The following is a 19,817-nucleotide window of genomic DNA, read 5'->3' on the forward strand; positions in this document are numbered from 1 at the left end:
TCTATGAATAAAATCAGTATTTACTGGCTGTCCCCTAACCATCAATCATCTTTTGTTTTCCACTTCTTGTTTAAAACAGAAATACAACCCACATGATTGGTCAGATTTCTTGTGGATTATGATAAAATAAGCTTCTTATTTTCCTCCACCAAAAATATATATATTTTACATAGTGTGACAGAGTCTATGGGAGGGTAATAGAAGAAAGGTATCTAGGACCCAGAATCCTCCATAGTCTATACTCATTCACCTGCCCAATTAGCAACTGCTGAGGCTTTAATTAGCAGGTCTCAGAGCAGAAAGAGTCAGATACAATCTGACCTGCAGAGAGAGAGCAGGTCTGTGCAGAGCAGCATCTAAACAATGTGCTAAAGGTTGGTGAAACCAATGCTTATTTTTGATTTGTGTAGTTTATTACCCTGGTGAGTAAGGGACATTTCTTTATGTTTAGTTAGTGCTCAAATTTGAGCTAGGATTTATTTTGTAGATTTTCCTTTCTGTTGTGCTGCAGTTTTTTGAACAAACTGATTGCTGTATGGATTTTTGTGCACGCTATAAATAAACCACACCATTTTTGCACCAGAGACTGTTGTTCTATGCCTGTTACCCTAGAGGACTGTGTTGCTTTGCCCATAAAGGTCACAAGATGGTGGAGGATGCGGGCATTTAAAGCACATTTATACGGTCTGTGGTTATAGAGGCCTAAGGTACTGCGACTCTGCAAACTGAGACTGGTTGTTTGAAACAGAGGCCTGCAGGTGTGGTGTGTGTGGTATTTACCAAGTGGCTGAAAAAAAAACAACAAGCAAGATGGAAGAGTTAGTAAAAGCCTTGGTACAGGTCACTACTACCCAGCAAGACACAAACCGTGTAACAGCGGCGCAGATCAGTAGCCTCATGGAGACACAGCGACAGGCTGTCGCGGTCCAACAGGAGACAAACCGCTTATTGGCCACACAAATAGACTGCATTATGGAAACTCAGCGGGAAGACAGAGACAAACTAACAAGTGCTTTGCAACAAACCATGCTGTCAAGTGTAACTACCCCTACTATGGATAGGGGGCGCCGGATTAGAGTTACTGACTTTTTACATAAAGTGAGTGAGGTTGATGACATGGAGGCTTATCTGACAACCTTTGAAAGAATTGCTATGGACCTGGTTGGTCCTTTACTTAAATCCGCTAGGGGGCACCAATATATATTGGTAGTACTAGATTATGCTACCCGGTATCCCGAAGCTATACCTTTAAGAAATACCTCAGCTAAAACCATTTCCAGAGAGTTAATGTTTATGTTCAGCCGGGTTGGACTACCTAGAGAAGTACTTACAGACCAAGGTACTCCTTTCATGTCACGAGTGATGAAAGAGCTATGTAACATATTGAAGATTAAACAATTGAAAACTTCAGTGTATCACCCACAAACTGATGGGTTAGTGGAAAGATTTAATAAGACATTAAAAGCAATGCTCCGTAAGGTAATTGATAAAGATGGTAAGAATTGGGATCGTTTGCTCCCATATCTAATGTTTGCTATCAGAGAAGTCCCCCAAGCTTCCACAGGGTTCTCACCTTTTGAATTATTATATGGCAGACATCCTAGAGTTCTCCTTGCTGTTGCGAAGGAAACATGGGAACAGGAACACACGCCTCATAGGAGTGTTATTGAACATGTGGCACAAATGCAGGATCGCATTGAGGCCATAATGCCAATTGTCAGGGAAAATATGGAGAGAGCTCAGGAAGCCCAGAAAGCTAGTTATAACAGGAATGCTAGACTTAGGGTCTTTCAACCTGGAGACAGGGTTATGGTACTAATCCCCACAGTAGAAAGTAAATTCCTGGCAAACTGGCATGGCCCATACGAGATCATTGAACGAGTCAATGAGGTTAATTATAAGGTGAGACAACCTGGTAGAAGAAAGCCCGAACAAATATACCACATACATTTACTTAAACCCTGGACAGACAGAGAGGCCTTGATGGCCATGACAGATAAAGTTCCTCTGACCAAAGTAGACAAAGTACCAGAGGTTAACATTGCTGACACTCTAGCACATCACCAGAGAAATGAGGTCCGAGAGTTTGTTCTTAGAAATCGGGATGTGTTTGCTCCAGTACCCGGAAAAACTCATGTTATTAAACATGACATAATTACGGAACCTGGAAAAAGGGTTAACTTAAAACCCTACCGAATCCCAGAGGCCAGAAAAGAAGCCATCAAAGCAGAGGTCCAAAAGATGCTTGAGCTAGGGGTTATCGAGGAATCACAAAGTGAATGGAGTAATCCTATAGTGTTGGTACCCAAGCCAAATGGAGAAATCAGATTCTGTAATGATTTCAGAAAATTAAATGAGATATCAAAATTTGACGCTTATCCCATGCCTAGGGTTGATGACCTAATAGAGAGATTAGGACGGTCCAGATATCTGACTACATTAGATCTGACTAAAGGTTACTGGCAAGTTCCCTTAACGGTGCGGGCCAAAGAAAAAACAGCTTTTTCCAAACCAGATGGTTTATTTCACTATAGAGTCTTACCTTTTGGGTTGCATGGTGCACCTGCCACCTTCCAAAGAATGATGGATAGAATCCTTAGGCCCCATTGTGAATACGCGGCTGCCTACCTTGACGATGTGGTTATACACAGTACAGATTGGGAAACACACCTTCCCCGAGTTCAGGCAGTAATAAAGTCTATACGAGATGCAGGTCTAACTGCCAATCCATCCAAATGTACGATAGGTTTGGAGGAGGCTAAGTATTTGGGCTACACTATTGGGAGGGGTCTCCTGAAACCACAGAAAAGTAAGGTAGATGCTATTGTGGATTGGCCACGTCCTGTGACAAAGAAACAAGTTCAGGCATTTCTGGGCTTAGTGGGCTACTACCGTAGATTCATACCTAACTTTGCTACGATCGCAAACCCGTTGACAGAACTAACTAAGGCAAAAGGCCCAGTTATGATCAAGTGGACTCCCGAGGTAGAGAAGGCATTTAATACCCTGAAGGAGGTTTTGTGTGCTGACCCAATTTTGGTTGCCCCTGACTTTACAAAAGAATTTGTGGTACAGACAGATGCGTCTGATGTGGGCCTAGGAGCAGTTCTTTCTCAGGTACACAGGGGAGAAGAACATCCCATTATGTACCTGAGCAAGAAGCTGAATCCCCATGAACAGAGATACTCAGTGGTTGAGAAAGAATGCTTGGCCATAAAATGGGCACTGGAAACACTTAAGTTTTATCTGTTGGGGAGAAGGTTCAAACTTGTCACAGATCATGCGCCATTGACGTGGATGAGACATAACAAGGAAACAAATGCCAGAGTAACTAGGTGGTTCCTTAGTCTTCAGCCATATAACTTCTCTATGGAGCATAGAGCTGGTAAAGACCAGGGGAATGCAGACGGTTTATCCAGAGTCCATTGTTCGTTGTCAAAGGTCGCTACGACGATGGGTCTAAGCTGGCGGGGGGGATATGTGACAGAGTCTATGGGAGGGTAATAGAAGGAAGGTATCTAGGACCCAGAATCCTCCATAGTCTATACTCATTCACCTGCCCAATTAGCAACTGCTGAGGCTTTAATTAGCAGGTCTCAGAGCAGAAAGAGTCAGATACAATCTGACCTGCAGAGAGAGAGCAGGTCTGTGCAGAGCAGCATCTAAACAATGTGCTAAAGGTTGATGAAACCAATGCTTATTTTTGATTTGTGTAGTTTATTACCCTGGTGAGTAAGGGACATTTCTTTATGTTTAGTTAGTGCTCAAATTTGAGCTAGGATTTATTTTGTAGATTTTCCTTTCTGTTGTGCTGCAGTTTTTTGAACAAACTGATTGCTGTATGGATTGTTGTGCACGCTATAAATAAACCACACCATTTTTGCACCAGAGACTGTTGTTCTATGCCTGTTACCCTAGAGGACTGTGTTGCTTTGCCCATAAAGGTCACAATAGTTACATAGTTACATAGCTGAAAAGAGACTTGCGTCCATCAAGTTCAGCCTTCCTCACATATGTTTCTACCACACTTTCCCTCTCCCCTCCTCATATGGCCAATGTCTGTGATTAATACAACTCAGTCTCTTAGTGTCATGACAAGTGACCCAAACATGCAAAATATAACCCAAATTAGAAGACGTATTACCGAAAATTAGAATGGCCTGGTTTAACGAAGATAGAATAGCCAAAGTCAAGAAAACCAGAGATCAGGATAACGATAAGGAGTAGCTGAGCCAGGAAACCAGTTAGGATACCAGAAAGCAGAATAGTCAATATAATACAAGCCAAGTCAAATACCAAAATACACAGACAGAAATCAGTATAGCACTAGAGGGAACAACCAGTGAACCACAATAAAGCACTGAATAAAAGCAAAAGGCACTCTTTTATAATGGAGCATCCATTGTTTGAAATCCAAGCCCCCAAAACGTCAGGGAGTGTGGAATATTTCGAATTTTCGTGGCATAAAAATCGTTGGCGTCACATAAGGGGGCATGCGTGGAGCGGCCGGCGGTCAACATGCTGTGCCGTGGCTGGGAGGAGTCAACACCTGGAGCATCTTCTTACGGGTCCACGGGATTAAGGTAAGGTATCATGACACTTAGTACGCCTCCAAGATGGCCATCACGCTTACTCTGACGTCCACGGACACCTTGTTACAGGTTCCCTCCCTCCCCTTAGTATTGTCCCCTTTTAATTTACACTACATTTCCCATAACACCACTTTCCTATACTTTACTAGCTAACTCCGGCCATCTCACAATTCCTTCCGTTAGGTTTTCTCACAATTATTGTAATTTCTACATCAGTAGTATCTTCCTGCACTTTTGACTTGTGCCATCTTGCTACTTGGAAGTCTGTATACAAGCTCCACCTCAACAATTGTATTAACCTCAGCCACGGCGATTTCACGATCGCCCATGTTAACTACACTTCTCATACTGCTGCTCTTTAATAGCTTATACTTTCTTATATAGTTTTTTAAGTATTTTTATTTTGATATGTATCTATTGCAAGTATGACCCTTGCTTTTTAGTTTTAAGTTAATTTTATGGATAAAAGCAAAGTCATGGGATCATTTTGGCGCCAAATTATGAATTGATGCATTCAGAAGCCTACATATATGTCTAGCTGCCAGGTATAGGTTTTATTCCACTTGAGAAAGCCCTAAAGGGTGAAACGCCTTGTGGTTTTATCTACTGTTTAATAAAATTATTATTTGGCCACATTACTAGTTATGGCTAGCCTATATACTTTTTACTATTTTATTTTTTTTATTTTTTTTTACCTGGCACTGATTTAATAGTCTGAAGCACCAGCAATTAACCATCAAAATAATTCTAGGTGGCAATTAGAGTGGTTAGTCTGCTCTTTTTCTTCTATGAAACTACTGTCAGAGGGATATCCTGTAAGTGGAGATGTTATACCACTACATGCTGTTTTACTTGGAGCTGGTCATAACTCTATGATATGTGAGTTGCAATTGTTCTACCTCAGTGTGGTTTGTAGCTCACTTTATTTGCCATATTGCACTATTGGCTCCTTTTGTCTTCTTTTTTTTTTACATATGCTGTTACTGAGTCGAACTATCGCAAGGACATCATACGAAGATTTGAATACATTTTTTTGATTAGGACTGTTTGATACCCTTGTTATTTTAATTGAACTTTTATTGATTATGTCTATGTGATCTATGTCCCCTCTAATTTTGTAGTTATGGGGTTTTCAGTATTTTACATTTCATATTTTCATTTTGGCTCAACCTGTATCTTTTGTTCTGTTTCTTAAAAACATTATCTTCTATATTTATTCCCCCAATTCCTTCCTTCCTTTCTTCCTTGCTTCCTTCCTTCTTTTGTTACTACCTTCCTCCCTTCCTTCTTTCTTTCCTTCCTTCCTGCATTCCTCCCTCTTTCCCTCATTCCCTCCCTTTCCTCTGTCTTTTTTCCACCACAGATAGAGCACTCAATCACGAAGCAAACAAACACATTCTTTCATTGTCAATTTAGTATTTTTAGATTTTATGTATTTTCAGATGAATTGCATTTTATTTGAAAGCAAATGCACAAGTCTTCTCATAACATTATTTAATTATGTAGCAAAATGTAATTAATACGGTACTGTTTGATATGCTGTGAAAATGTTGTATTTTTTTTTAATTAATGACAAATTAAAAGAACAACACTTACAGCAGAGTATTCTGCTTCTACAGTCTCAGAGCTCAATACCTGATTTCATTCTATACTTTTCTTTTCCTCCTTTTTTATTTGGAAATATAGAAGCATTAGCTAAAGTGTATTTTCCAGCAAGCATTCCAGGCATACGCCAACAATTGCAATTAAAGTACTGGCTTGTTGACCATTTCCATTTATTAAATATTGCACTGTGTAGTTTAAATAGAATGAAATATCTTCAGACATATTTAACAAGGTAAGAAAATTGAGATTTGCTCTAAATTGATTTTATTAAGACAAAAAGCAGTGTGTGAAACGGTTTACTTAAGTGCATTATTATGCAGACAAACACAATTTGAAAAAAGGCTATTAAAATCCATGACGATTTACAAGAGGTCTACCTCTTTGAGCGGTAGTTATGTTAATTGCATCACCAACCTGCATGAGCCATATTTTAATATAAATAAAATGTAAATAAGTGTGAGAAATGAAAATAAATGTTTTAATTACAAGTTCAGCATGGCGTATTTTTTTACTGTGAATAAAATACGGCTATAAAACACACATATATATTATTAGGTTACACAACTACAATACCCTTATGTACAGGTTTTTTGGGGGGTTATGTCGAAGTTACAGCGTCAGTTATGGGTCCTTCCCATTTCTGTCTTCATAACGTACATGGAAATGGGAAAAAATAATTTGTCTGGGCAGCAAGGCATAATAGGAAAAAAAATTCTACCATTATGGCACACCATTTGCAAATGTAGACAACCCAGGGTATTCTAAATGTGGTATTTTGAGTTGTTTGACATAGACATTTCATTACAACTGCTGGCCTCATTTAGTGGCTATTCTTTTTCACACACATGAATTCACGATTTAGAATAAATTCCATAAGTCTTATATGTGTCCCAAATCCTGGTTTTCCAGGTTTTCGAAATAAGTTACAGTACCAAATAAGAAAGGAAAAAAATCCTCACATAATGGCATACCATTTCAAAAGTAGACAACCTGGGTATACCAAATAGGGAAATTTGAGTATTTTTTTTGTAGCCAATTTATAATGACCTTAGAGTGGCTTAATGTACACAAGGATATGCCAAAGTCAAGGGATCCAGAAGTTGAGTAGTCATTAAGTCAGTAAGGCAGCTGACAAATTGTAAACAATACAGGAATCCAGAATAACTAATAAATCAAGTCATACAGAGATACATTTCAAATAATAGTTTAGCTCCTTATGGTAGATTCTATACCAGTCTCCAATACATAGGTCAAATAGAGAGGGACATTAATGGCTAATCACTCCTAACTCCTTCTTTGTAACAGAATCAACACTTTCTCTGAGGTGACTTTGCTGTGGTTGGGGGATCGTAGAAGGAAAGTGCTTGTCGCAAAGTCCTCAGGACATCCTCTGATTCAAATGTGGAATAATTAGAGGCCTGGCTCAATAAAATATATGATAAAAACTTTCTTGAAAATCCTTTGAAATTGTATAGCTTCTCCATGACTGTTTTTTTCGTACAGCACATACAAATTGTAGACTGAAATCTCTGTTAGGCAAATGGCAATTTTTATGCCAGGAGTTGCCATAAATGGGGTATTTCAGGGTTGGTTAAGTTTCAAGGTACCCAATTTTTATGAGACAATGATTCTGAGTGACTCCTTGTAGATCATGGTAGACTGGGAGCACCATTATTAGTAGCTTTACTTAGGGGCTCTATTAGAGGCTGTAAGAGTGTCACAATCAGCTATGTCAAATGTATTAATCTCTGATTCATTCATGGAAATGGTTTAAACCTCTTCCACTAAATAAAAATGGGCCATGATGCAAAATGATGAATACTCTGCCCAGACTATGCCCTAACGTTGTTAAAGCCTATGCTGTCCAGGATGTAACAATATGTCCTTACAGCGGGACCGGGTTAATATGCTGTGCACACCTCTTGCTTCTTGTACTCTCTTCTTATTTGTTATTAATTATGAAAACAAAATAAATATAGTTGCAAAATAAAACAAAATGAAAATATTTTCAGAGAAAGGGACTTTGAAAAGTGGCATTGTTCTATGTTTTTTCATTTCACTTTTGATCAAAAATATTTCCTGTAGTTTGGCATTGAGAAACTCCAGAAAAATGGAGGATGCAGGTTGGATTCAATTACAAATAGAACATATGTATCTGAGAAGAAAATCTGAGGAAATAAAAATATGGGAGAGAGTTCCTAGTAAAATGTCTTCTTTCCACTGAACTGTAACTGTAGTAATAGAAATGATTACATATTCTTTTCATGAGGGAACGCAAAACAATTATATAGTTATACAAAACACTTTATGATTAATATTGATGACTATTTTACCCAGTGAGACATGAGGGAAATCATATGAGCATACTATCCAGGTGTGGGGAGATACCTAAGATATACAAAATTATCTAGCATGTTTCTAGATAAAACCGTCCCACAGCACCTCATGTACTCAGCCCACAAATCCAATACTTTAGAAGTTTAAACTAAATGAATGAGATATTATACATAGCTAAGATCTGACTGTACTAGAAACTGTGAGATTAAATTCTTCAAAGCGTTATATACATGTCATCCCTCTCTAATAATTAGAATTATATATTCTATTAGTACCATATTTGTCTTTATTTAAAACAATCTTCGCTATGCCATTCTACTTTTATATAGTCCGGCAATTTTAGAAATATTTGCCATGAACTATTTTACATTATGCAATAACTACTTGATTATATAACATATATTGTTTATATATAATTAACTGCCAACAGGGTTATTTACTATCCACCAGGAAATTGCACAATTTAATACAGAAAAGTAAAACTGGTTAAATTTACTAGGTCAGACATTTTGTTCCTACTTTTAAATCCCCTGGTGAATTTCCAACAAGTCATGGTTTGGTGAATAATCCTGCTTATATCCCTTTGGTTTAGATGTATACAGGGATAGGGGAAGATGCTGTCTATACCTATGAAAGATTAGCAATACATAGTGAAGACCATAACAAGCATGTAATAAAAGACACGCTATCAGAAACACCCACAAGATGTAGATAGAAAATGCGCATTCAAATTACCACCACCTACTCCTGTAGGGTTTTTTTTTAAACTGGATCCACTGGGTACACTGGGTTCGAAGATCCGGAAACCAAAAGGAAAGCAGGAACAATAAGTATGGTAGAAAAATAGATGTATTTATTTGTAAAATAAAATAAAAGGCACTGGTCCAACACGTTTCGTTCATTCAGAACTTCATCAGGGACCTCTTAGGTTAAAATAATAATACAAAATTAACAATCTCCATGCAAGAAAAAATTCCCGCTGTACCCTCCCTCATCCCACAGTCCCAATATATAAGACAACTCCTAATCCTATTGGTAGTGTGTTGGGTGTGTTCGAGCTCGGTTCCGGATTAATCATCATCTTGCCGCATAACAGCTGATCGTAGTATATTTCCCGCTTTTCAAATCATTCAGCATCACCGTAAGTGATGTTTGCGTTCCAACCGGCACTTCCGTGCGTACCAGCGGTATCTTCGCGTCAAAAGTATATTGACCTCCGTGAGTTCCCATAGTCATTTGTGCGCATGCGCAGTTGGCAAATTTCTATACTTAGAAAAAATCAGCATTAATCTTGCAACTAGTTATCGACACTAAAAAAGAAACATAGTATCAATAAAGAACCTCATAAACCATATGTCTAAATGACACCAAATCTTTAATATCTCCACATACGAATTGCTGAATAACAATATTGAGTTATTTCAAAAGCTCTTATCGAATAAATAAGTAATAGAGAATAACAACTCAAAACAAACACACAAATGAGTCATTCATAATTAATAATATATAAAACATAAAAAACTCCACGTATCTGAAACAATAAAACAATACTAATGAAATATATACATTATATTAAAGAAAACAAACCAAATCTATATCCACATTTAACCCCTTCGGTTCCAATGTCTGTAGACGGTGTATCCAGTAAGTTTCTTTTTGGCGCTATTGTTTTAATCTATCTCCCCCTCTCCAATGGGGGGGGGGGGGACATGTTCAATGCCCTTGCATAAGAATTTTTTTAAATCGAACAAAGGACACGATTGACAGTGCACTGGAACCGAGTGGGTAGTGAGACTCACGGAGGTTAATATACTTTTGACACGAAGATACCGCTGGAACGCACGGAAGTGCCGGTTGGAACGCAAACATCACTTCCGGTGATGCTGAATGATTTGAAAAGCGGGAAATATACTACGATCAGCTGTTATGCGGCAAGATGATGATTAATCCGGAACCGAGCTCGAACACACCCACCACACTACCAATAGGATTAGGAGTTGTCTTATATGTGGAATGAGGGAGGGTACAGCGGGGATTCCCTTTTATTCCAGAAGTTTGGTCCTTAAGGGGTTAAAAAAAGACTGCCATGATGACTGCCATGCTGTGCAGACGTGTTTCACTGGAGCTCCTCCAAACCTGGCTCCAGTATTTTGATTTAATGCTCCTAAATAGTTGATCTTCAGACCATGTCAGATCTGTTGGCTCTTGTTACTGCTGAGAAATCTCATCTGTTGACAAATTTTGATTATTCACCTAATTTTACCATGTCTAGGCATCCAGAATAGAAAGTGACCAGTCCCCAGATTAAAGCAGAGCTGATGGCTGTGGAATTAAGCCTTCAAAAATTAATCGCCCTATTTGACCAGTTGGAGTTATACAGTCCCCATCAATTGCTGAAAGCCTCTATTGAGAATTTGGGCAAGCAGCTTTCTGCTACCATCTTCTCACCTCAATACGGCGCACATTGCACTGAAGAACTGACAGGGAGAAACAGCCGACTACACACCCTGAGCTCTGGGCTCACTGGCCAAATTTGACAAGATATGTGCCCGCTTCTGGAGAACCTCGTCAGATGGGATGTCCACTCTATAACTACCAGAGCCCTGTGCAGATGACTAGGTGGCTGCGGAGAATACGGCTTCCACCTGTTAAGGCCTTTGGACTGCAAACATCCAGATCCCAAGCAGGTCAAGGCAACAATCCTTTACCACATACAACAACCAGGAGAGTGCACTCAGGTCCTAATAACCCTTCTGCAGCAGTGTGATTTTGCAATCACCCCCGGCTTACTGGTTTAGGCACCATGACACGCTGGATCTGTGATCTGAAGGCACTGGTGGTGCTGACTTGGTGGCTCTGCTGACATGCTTTGCAGGGCTCTGAGGCTACGAGCTCAATGCTTAACCTTGTTGATGGTGCTAACTGGGACACCGTCCATCATGCGTAGAATGGGAGTTGACAGGCTTGGCATGATGATGTTACATGCTCGCATGTTTTTATCCTGAAGACAATATAAAGCTTAGCCAGCCAATACTTGATAGCCGCACGTACCTTTGTGTGGGGTAATCTCTGCAGCCTACACATTAAAAGTTGAATGTTATATATAAAGATAAATTGTTTCTCACTCCATTCCAGTCACTGTAAGTGGTCAAACAATCTGCAGTTATTCAGTTTTGCTTTCAGTTCATGCTGTTTTTCTTTCTGTGTGAGCCTGCTGTTTAGTTAGCAAACAGAAGATGTACTATATTATCTATTTACATGGACAGTGGTTTTCTCATTTACCTTTATGAATTAAACTTCTACCAATTGGTGAGCTACATTAACAGAGCAGGTGGATTTTGGGTTATGTACAGACACTGCACTGGAAGAATCAGATCTGACAAAAAAATTGCAAGTTTCTTTCTAACATTCTTATCCATTATTTGTATAACTAAAATGTGTGTGTTGCGGGCCACTGCCACTAAATACGATGCCCACTGAATATTCATATGTTTTGCCCTTGTATTTTGCGTTCCCAATGCTTATTCCCACGTTTTTCCCTTGTATTCTGTGTAATTGTGATGTATTTGTGTGTTTTACCTGCTCCCCGTTCAGGAGAGCGCATACGAACAGAACTTGTTTGTCTCCCGAATGGGGACCACCCCAAAACCTCATTTAGAACGTTCGTATAGAATGTTCACACCTCGTAACAAAGTGTCAAAACCACAAACCGCAAGGGAAACAAGTGGCACGTGCTTCCCCTGGTTGGCAACCAGTTCGTATAACCGAACGTCAACCAGGGACAGCTTTCGTATCCTGAACCGGCGTGCTCGCACTGTTTTAGGTCCCCATGTCAGGGATTACCCTATGTGCTCCCAACTGAGCTATAGTCACTGGTTACCCTGCTGCCCAGGAGCTACGAGGCTAGGCTCTTAACTTCCCAAGAGAGCGCTCTCTCCGATGCTACCTGAGTGGAGGTAGCCTCCGGAGAGGGTCGCGAGCCCCAACGGCATCCCTGGAGCTGTAAATCAGCTACACAGCCACAGAGATCCCGCTGGCTGCATGGAAGTTCATGTCGGCCAATGGGAGAGGGTGCGCCCATTGAAACTGGGTTCGCGCTATTTTCCTGATTGGTCGGCATAAACGGTCGCTGATTGATCGCTGATTGGTCGCTGCAGGGCGCAGGCGACCAATCAAAGTGGAGCGCTCTTTCTATTTCTGGATTGGGCGGAGAAACCTCTCTCCTCCCTGAGCGCCGATTGGTGTAACTGAGTTTCGCGCCCTTTCGCCTGATTTGGCGGCAAAACTCCTCTCCTCCCTGCCAGCTGATTGGCACAATTTTGTTTCTTGCCTTTCAGTTGATTGGTTGTTGCTTGGTTTAGGTGTGAAGTTTGAATTTGCCAGACTAAACCAGGCAACTTCATGGAACTAATTTCAAAAATGTATAAAGCTTCGAGCTCCAGACTTTATTTTTTTTTGTAAATCTGTTTATTGTGAGATTCAAGAAGACAATAAAATCAAGCGGTTAGGACGCGCAGGTCCAGCATTGCTGAGCATACTATATATGAGAACGGTTAAACATTATTAACGGCTGGTTAACAAAGGATCAGCGGCGATCAATATAGTAGTATACATACAGTGATAAGGAGAGGAAAAATAAAAAGGGAGAAAGAAAAACAAACGTGGGCAGCCCCACGTAGTAGACTCTTTATACATTGAATCCCGGTGCGTTATGTGGTATTCAGGAATGGACGGTGTCCGGGAGGACCTACCCTTGTGTGCACTACTCAGTGTAGAATTCTACCCTACAGTGCGCTCGACTTTAGTATCCATTTGGAGAGTAAGGTATCCAAGATTTGCGAGCTAGCAGTGCTAATGCCAGAGCGAAACCCTGGTTATAGTAAGGATAGCTGCGGGTACTGAGGTGAAGACCCCAGATCTCAAGTTAACCTGGGAGTCGGGTCCTATGTCTAACAGTAGCTTCGTATTTGTCACCTCGACAAGCCCCATCATCCCAGCATTGGGTTAGACCTATAGGTCATCACGCGTCATTGTATCTGAGATATGGGAGGGGGAACGTAAGGGATTTCCCTCTCTCGAACTTCGTCAGAGGTGTGCATTGTGGTGTGTGTTGTGGGTGCTATTGTTGTATGAAGAGAGGTTGTATCGTGAGTGTGTCACAACTGGGACCTACGTCTCGGTGGGTGTTATCTCGTCATAAGGCAGTTGGTTATCACATCTATTAGCCAGATGTGGAGCACCCCCCATAAGTGTTCGCTAACTTCTGGCAATTTCGTGTGTGTGTCTCAAGGCACCACTTCGTGTTCAAGGAAATAAGTGTGTAGTCGTTATCTTACAGTAAGTGTCTAGGAGACTCCTCCGGGCTGACCTCGGAACCCCGGCCACCGACAAGAGGGGTAGAGGAGGGGAGTGAAAGAGGATAGGGTGGATGAGATAGTCAGGGTGTTGTCTCTTCTGCCTAGCTCGGGACGACGCGCGCCCCCGTCGGGCCCCCCGATATGCCCCCAGCGTCACAGCATCGTGAGATATACATATACCACGGCGACCAAGCCTCCGCATGTTTTGTCTCCCTGCCGGTTAGGGCCGAGTAGGCTGCTTCGGCACCCTGTATCTCCTCTACTCTGCGAATCCATTCTGATTTGGAAGGTACATCAGATGTTTTCCAATGGGCTGGAATGTTGGCTTTAGCGGCATTGAGCAGGTGCCGCAGTATCGACTTCTTGTACGAGGCGACTGAGGACGTTGTGATGTGTAGTAAGGCGAATTCTGCAGTCCAGTCTGGGATATCCCCCAGAATCAGTATGATTGTTTCCCTGATCATCTCCCAGTATGGGGTTATAGCCTTGCAGTCCCACCATATGTGCAGAACTGTTCCTCGCGTCTCTTGACACCTCCAGCATACAGAGGGTATGGAGGGGAATATGCGGTGCAGTAAAGCCAGCGTCCTGTACCAATGGGAAATGAGTTTATAATTCACCTCTTGGTAATAAGAACTCATGGAGCTCTTATGTTGCCATAATAATGCTGTATCCCACTGTTGTATCGTAAGAGCTTTTCCAAGTTGTTCCTCCCATTGTCTTTTGAATGTCTGAGGTGTTTCCGCGTGATTGGTCAGGAGTTGTTGATATAAGACGGAGATGGCGTGTTCCACCACGGTACCCCGGTCGCAGAGGCGTTCAAACCATGTGAGGGTTCTATGTAGTTTTTCTTTATGTGGTAATGTTTCATAAAAGTGCTGTAGTTGGAAGTAACGAAAGCAGATGAGAGGCGTTCGTGGTCTGTCGCCCAACAGCGAGGGCAAAGTCCTCAGCCCCCCACCCTCCAGAGCTCTGTGTATCGGTATGTATGTCCCTGTGTCTTGGATAGGCCAAGCCAAGGGGGGAAGTCCCCCCCCTATGGCTTCATTATACGTGAGCGGGAGCATCGGGCTAGGAGATGGGGATATGTGGTCCAGCTGTCTCACAGATCTCCATCCCGTCAGGGTTTGGAGGACCAGTCCCTCCACTGGGGGGTGGGCCGGTGATCGTCCCGAGGTGCCCCATATTCGTTCTTCCAGGGTCGGACCAATAAGGCCTCTATCCAGTACCACCCAATGCTTGGCGGAGGACGTTACATGCCAGTCTAGGATGCGTTGCATGATCGTGGCCTGATGGTACTTTCTAAAGTCGGGCAATGCCAGGCCACCCTGGTTTCTAGGTCGGCAGATGATTTCGTGTCGGATCCGAGATCGACCGCCTCTCCAGACGAATTTGAGCACCGCCGTCTTCAGGGTAGAGAAGAAAACCGGCGGTAGAGCAAGAGGTATGGTCTGCATAAGGTACAGAACCCGCGGAAGAATGTTCATCTTGATGACCGCGACTCTGCCGTGCCACGTGATGTGCGGGTGCGCCCACCTGGTGAGGTCCGAGAGTACGGTCTTCAGTAAGGTTGCGAAGTTGTGTTGATAGATGTTATCCGGGTTCTCAGACACCCAAACCCCCAGGTACCTCATCTTGTCATGACACCAGTGGAATGCAAACTCCGTCTCCAAGGAACGGAATTCCTCCGCGGGGAGCGTGATGTTCAAGACCTCGCACTTCGAGACATTGAGTTTAAATCCGGATATCTGCCCGTATCTTTCGAGTTCTTGGAGGAGGCACGGCAACGTGATCCTGGGATTGCGGACAAAGAAGAGGAGATCATCCGCGTACGCTGCCACTTTGTGTTGTACCCCCTTCCAGTCATACCCCTGGATGTCCGGGTTACTACGAATCGCTTGTAATAAAGGTTCCAGGGAGAGAGCGAACAGTAAGGGCGAAAGCGGGCATCCCTGTCGGGTTCCGTTGTTGATCGCGAAGTCCCCAGTCGTGGCCCCATTAACCCGTACCGATGCTCGTGGCCTGCTGTATAGCGCGGATATCCAAGCTAGGAGTCTCTGCCCGCAGCCTTGTAATCGGAGGGTCTCCAGCATATATGCCCAGTTGACTCGGTCGAATGCCTTCTCGGCATCGGTCGATAACAGGAGCAACCGTGTCCCCAACCTCCTCGCGTGGTGCTGAATGGAGAAGAGTCTCAATGTGCTATCCCGGGCCTCCCTACCCGGGATGAAGCCCGTCTGGTCAGGGTGTATAAGGTCCGGAAGTAGATGTTTAAGACGGGTGGCTATAACCTTCGTGAACAGCTTGGCATCTACGTTTAACAAGGAGATCGGCCTATAGCTACCACATTGTAAGGGGTCTTTCCCCGGTTTCAGTAAGACCGTGATGGTGGCAGCCAAGGATTCCGTCCCTAGGATTCCTCCCTCTCCAACTGCGTTGACCGCCTTAGAAAGCCGGGGCAACAGTATATCCGTAAAACACTTGTAGTAACCCGTGGGGAAACCGTCTGGTCCAGGGGCCTTACCCGTTTTGGAAGCCTTAAGGGCCGCAGCTATTTCTTCCGTGGATATCGGGGCATCCAAAAGTGTAGCTGATTCCGGATCGATCACCTTGGCGATCGTTCCGGACAGATATTCTCGTGTCGCGTTGCGTACCCTCGAGTCTGTAGGGGTTCCAGTAGGGCCATAGAGGTTGTACAATCGTTCGTAAAATAGCCGAAACTCTTCCGCAATTCTCTGCGGGAATGGGGAGACTTCTCCGGAGGTCAGCTGGATCTTATGAATTTGTTGTCGGGCTGGGGGCCCTTCAGCAGTCTCGCCAGATATTTGCCCCCCTTATTGGCGTGCGTGTAGTAGAAGCCCTTTGTGCGTTGAACCGAACTAAGATGCCTTTTAAGGATAAGGTCCTTCAATTTTCTCCTTTGCTCCATTAGTTCGCCATAAGTGGCGTTAAGTTGGGAGCGTTTATGTTGGCTTTCTAGAGTAGAGATGGCAGCATAGACTTCAACCATATCCTTCATATGGGCCTTACGCTTCTGGGACGCGATGCGTATGAGTGTGCCCCGGATTACACTCTTGTGAGCCTCCCAGATGGTGATCGGGGAAGACTCCGGGGTGTCGTTTTCTCGGAAGTATTGGTCCAGTTCCTGTTGGATTTGTATTTTAACGCCTGGGTCCAGCAATAAAGACGGATTGAGCCTCCAGGTCCAGGTCTTCGGTCTGTAGAGGGGTGAGTTCAGCTCTATCCCGACTGAACCATGGTCTGACCAGGTGGTTGTTCCTATGTCGGCCCCGCGGAGATGGGAGAGCCCTTCCCTCGCGATGAAGATATAATCTATACGTGAGTATCGATTATGGAGTGCGGAATAGTAGGTGTAATCTTTTGTCGAGGGATTAAGGGCCCTCCAGCAGTCTACTAGCCGAAGGGAATCGAGTGACTGCCGGATTGTCCTAATGTTGCGTTGAGGTATACAGCTATGACCTGTGGAGGAGTCTAGAGTCGGGTCAAGTGGGGCGTTGAAGTCCCCTCCCACCACCAATATCCCATCTGTGAAGTCCTCCAGTTGGAGTAAAACATTGCGAATGAACGCTGCTTGCTTTTTGTTGGGGACATATATAGTTGCTATAGTGTATATCTTATCCGCTATGACGCCTTTGAGGAAGAGATACCTCCCTTGAGAGTCCTGAACACGTTCCAGTTCTTTGAAATCCAGTTCCCTCGCAATCAATATAGCTACACCAGCTTTGTGAGCCGTAGGGTGGTTGCAGAAGCAGTTGACAGGATAGTGTCTACTCCGTAATCCAGGTGCCGATCCCTCCTTAAAGTGCGTTTCCTGCAGCAGGGCGACTGAGATGTGATTCTTTTTCATTTCCCGCAGCAGGTGCGTGCGCCTTTCCGGAATGTTAAGTCCCCTGCAGTTCTGGGTGAGGAATCTCAGAGGTGCACTTTGAAATGCCATGATACGTCTCGGCAGGGTTTCCAAATGGAGGAGGGCCGGGCCGTATCCCCAAGATGCAGAGGGCTAAGGGCAATCGCGCACCCGAGGTATGGGCCGGCCGGCGGGCGGCAAGAAGAGAGCAGGGGGTGAGAGGGGGGGAGGACGTGTGGAAGGGAGGGCGAGGGCGAGAAAGAGGGGGAAGAGTGGGAGATAGTAGAGGTCGGTAGCCGGTGAACCGAACTCGGCACAGGGGGGTCAGGCTAGTAGTGTCTTGTGTATGTATAGGGAGTCGTGTAACTGTACGTAGGTCACTTCCCCGATCCCCGTGAGCTATTCCAGGTAGAATCCCTTCAACAGGGTGAGGGGGGGAGACTCGCGCGGTAACCGGGTACAGCAGAGGGTATCTCCGGGACCAGCCCAGGAGTCCAAGTTCCTACCGTCCGGTTACCAACCAACTAGCGCGAGTGTAAATTATAGAGAACGTGGGTCAAGCCCCAGCCAAGTGAGGCGTCAGAGAGTCTACGGGTCAAATACGAGGTCGTCCGCTCCACCGAGCCCCCTAGTTAGAGCTCTAAATAAACAATATCAACATATATACAGTACGCGCACAAATGGAGCGAGCAAGTAAGAACATCAAACATTATAGTCATATATACATCGTCCCCCAAGATAAGATGTGTGTGGCCCCTTGATGCCCACATATCTACCTCTAGTGTCCGGGAGCCCTGCGCCCCAGATGTCCCCGATTGACCGCACGGTCAAGTGTGTCGGCAGGGGAGGGGGGGAATTTCTCGGGGTCACCATTACACTAAATAATTAGGGTGGAGTGTGGACACCGCATGCGCTGTTATGAGCCAGTAGGCCTACGATGTAGCGGTAAGCCGTGCAGGTGTCCCACCAACCAGGGAGGTGGAAAGGGGGGGGGACCACATCAAAGGACCTCGGTTGAGGGCAAGCGTTGTGTGCGCTGTTACGCGCTAGAGGGCCCAGGGTGTAGCGGTGGGTCATGCAATCTTTCAAATAGCCGGGGAGGGGAGGGGGATGGGGGGGGGAGGGGGGCTGGGGATGTGGTGGTAAAGGGCTACGGGCTTCTATAACATTCCGTTCCAACATAGTTGAAAATGAATATGGGTACGGACCTTATGTAAGGTGCAGGCACAAATTCAACAAAACATTACATTGTATATTAAAGCTTGAAATGCAATTCCCGTTACCCCCCAACTCCCCCCCAAATCGAACCAAGAAGATACCAACATTCCCCTTGCCGTCCCTGACAAGAAGTCCCCCACAGCAGCTGAACATTCAATTCCAAGTAGTCTGCGCTTGGAGGAAACTCATGAGGGATGTCCCCCACAGGACAGTAGGTGCGTATACATTGCAATACCCCCCCTTTCCCCCCACCCCAAGGCAGGGTGAACCCGTTCTAGCTTGGAAAGAGTTGGCGGTTGGAGATATGCATATGTCAGTGCCATAGCCCCCATGGGACCCTCGCTTGTATCAGAGATAGGAACAATATCCCCACCCAAACTGTATGTCCCTATTCCCCCCCTCCCAAAACCCTTATCTCTGTGCTTGGAGCCCAAAGTACAAAGTACCTGAGTTGGAGTGTTAAGTCAAACCTGCTTCTTGTAGGCTCTGGTAGGCGAAATCAGGTAGTTGGCAGCGGCTTAAGGGATTACATCGTGGTCGTGCAGGAGGGGCATTTGAGATGTAGGGGGCGCAAACAAGGAGAGCCGTCTCGGGTCGGAACCAAGCAGTGCATGGGTCCTGGCTGGCCTCCGGTGTCACTCCTCCGGAGATAACGGATCACCGCGGCTTCCCACATGTTGAACAGGGGGCAGTCTCCCACCCCGGTTTCTGGGTCCCCTTTGCGGTCTTGGTGGCGGGTTCAGTGGGCCCAGGATCCAGTCAGAGACCGGCGGAGAGGGTAGGCCTAGTTCTCCCATGAAGCGAGGTACCTCTTCTGGCCACCTTAACGATATCCACCGG

Source organism: Pelobates fuscus, chromosome 2 (genome assembly GCF_036172605.1).
Source record: "Pelobates fuscus isolate aPelFus1 chromosome 2, aPelFus1.pri, whole genome shotgun sequence".
NCBI lineage: Eukaryota > Metazoa > Chordata > Amphibia > Anura > Pelobatidae > Pelobates > Pelobates fuscus.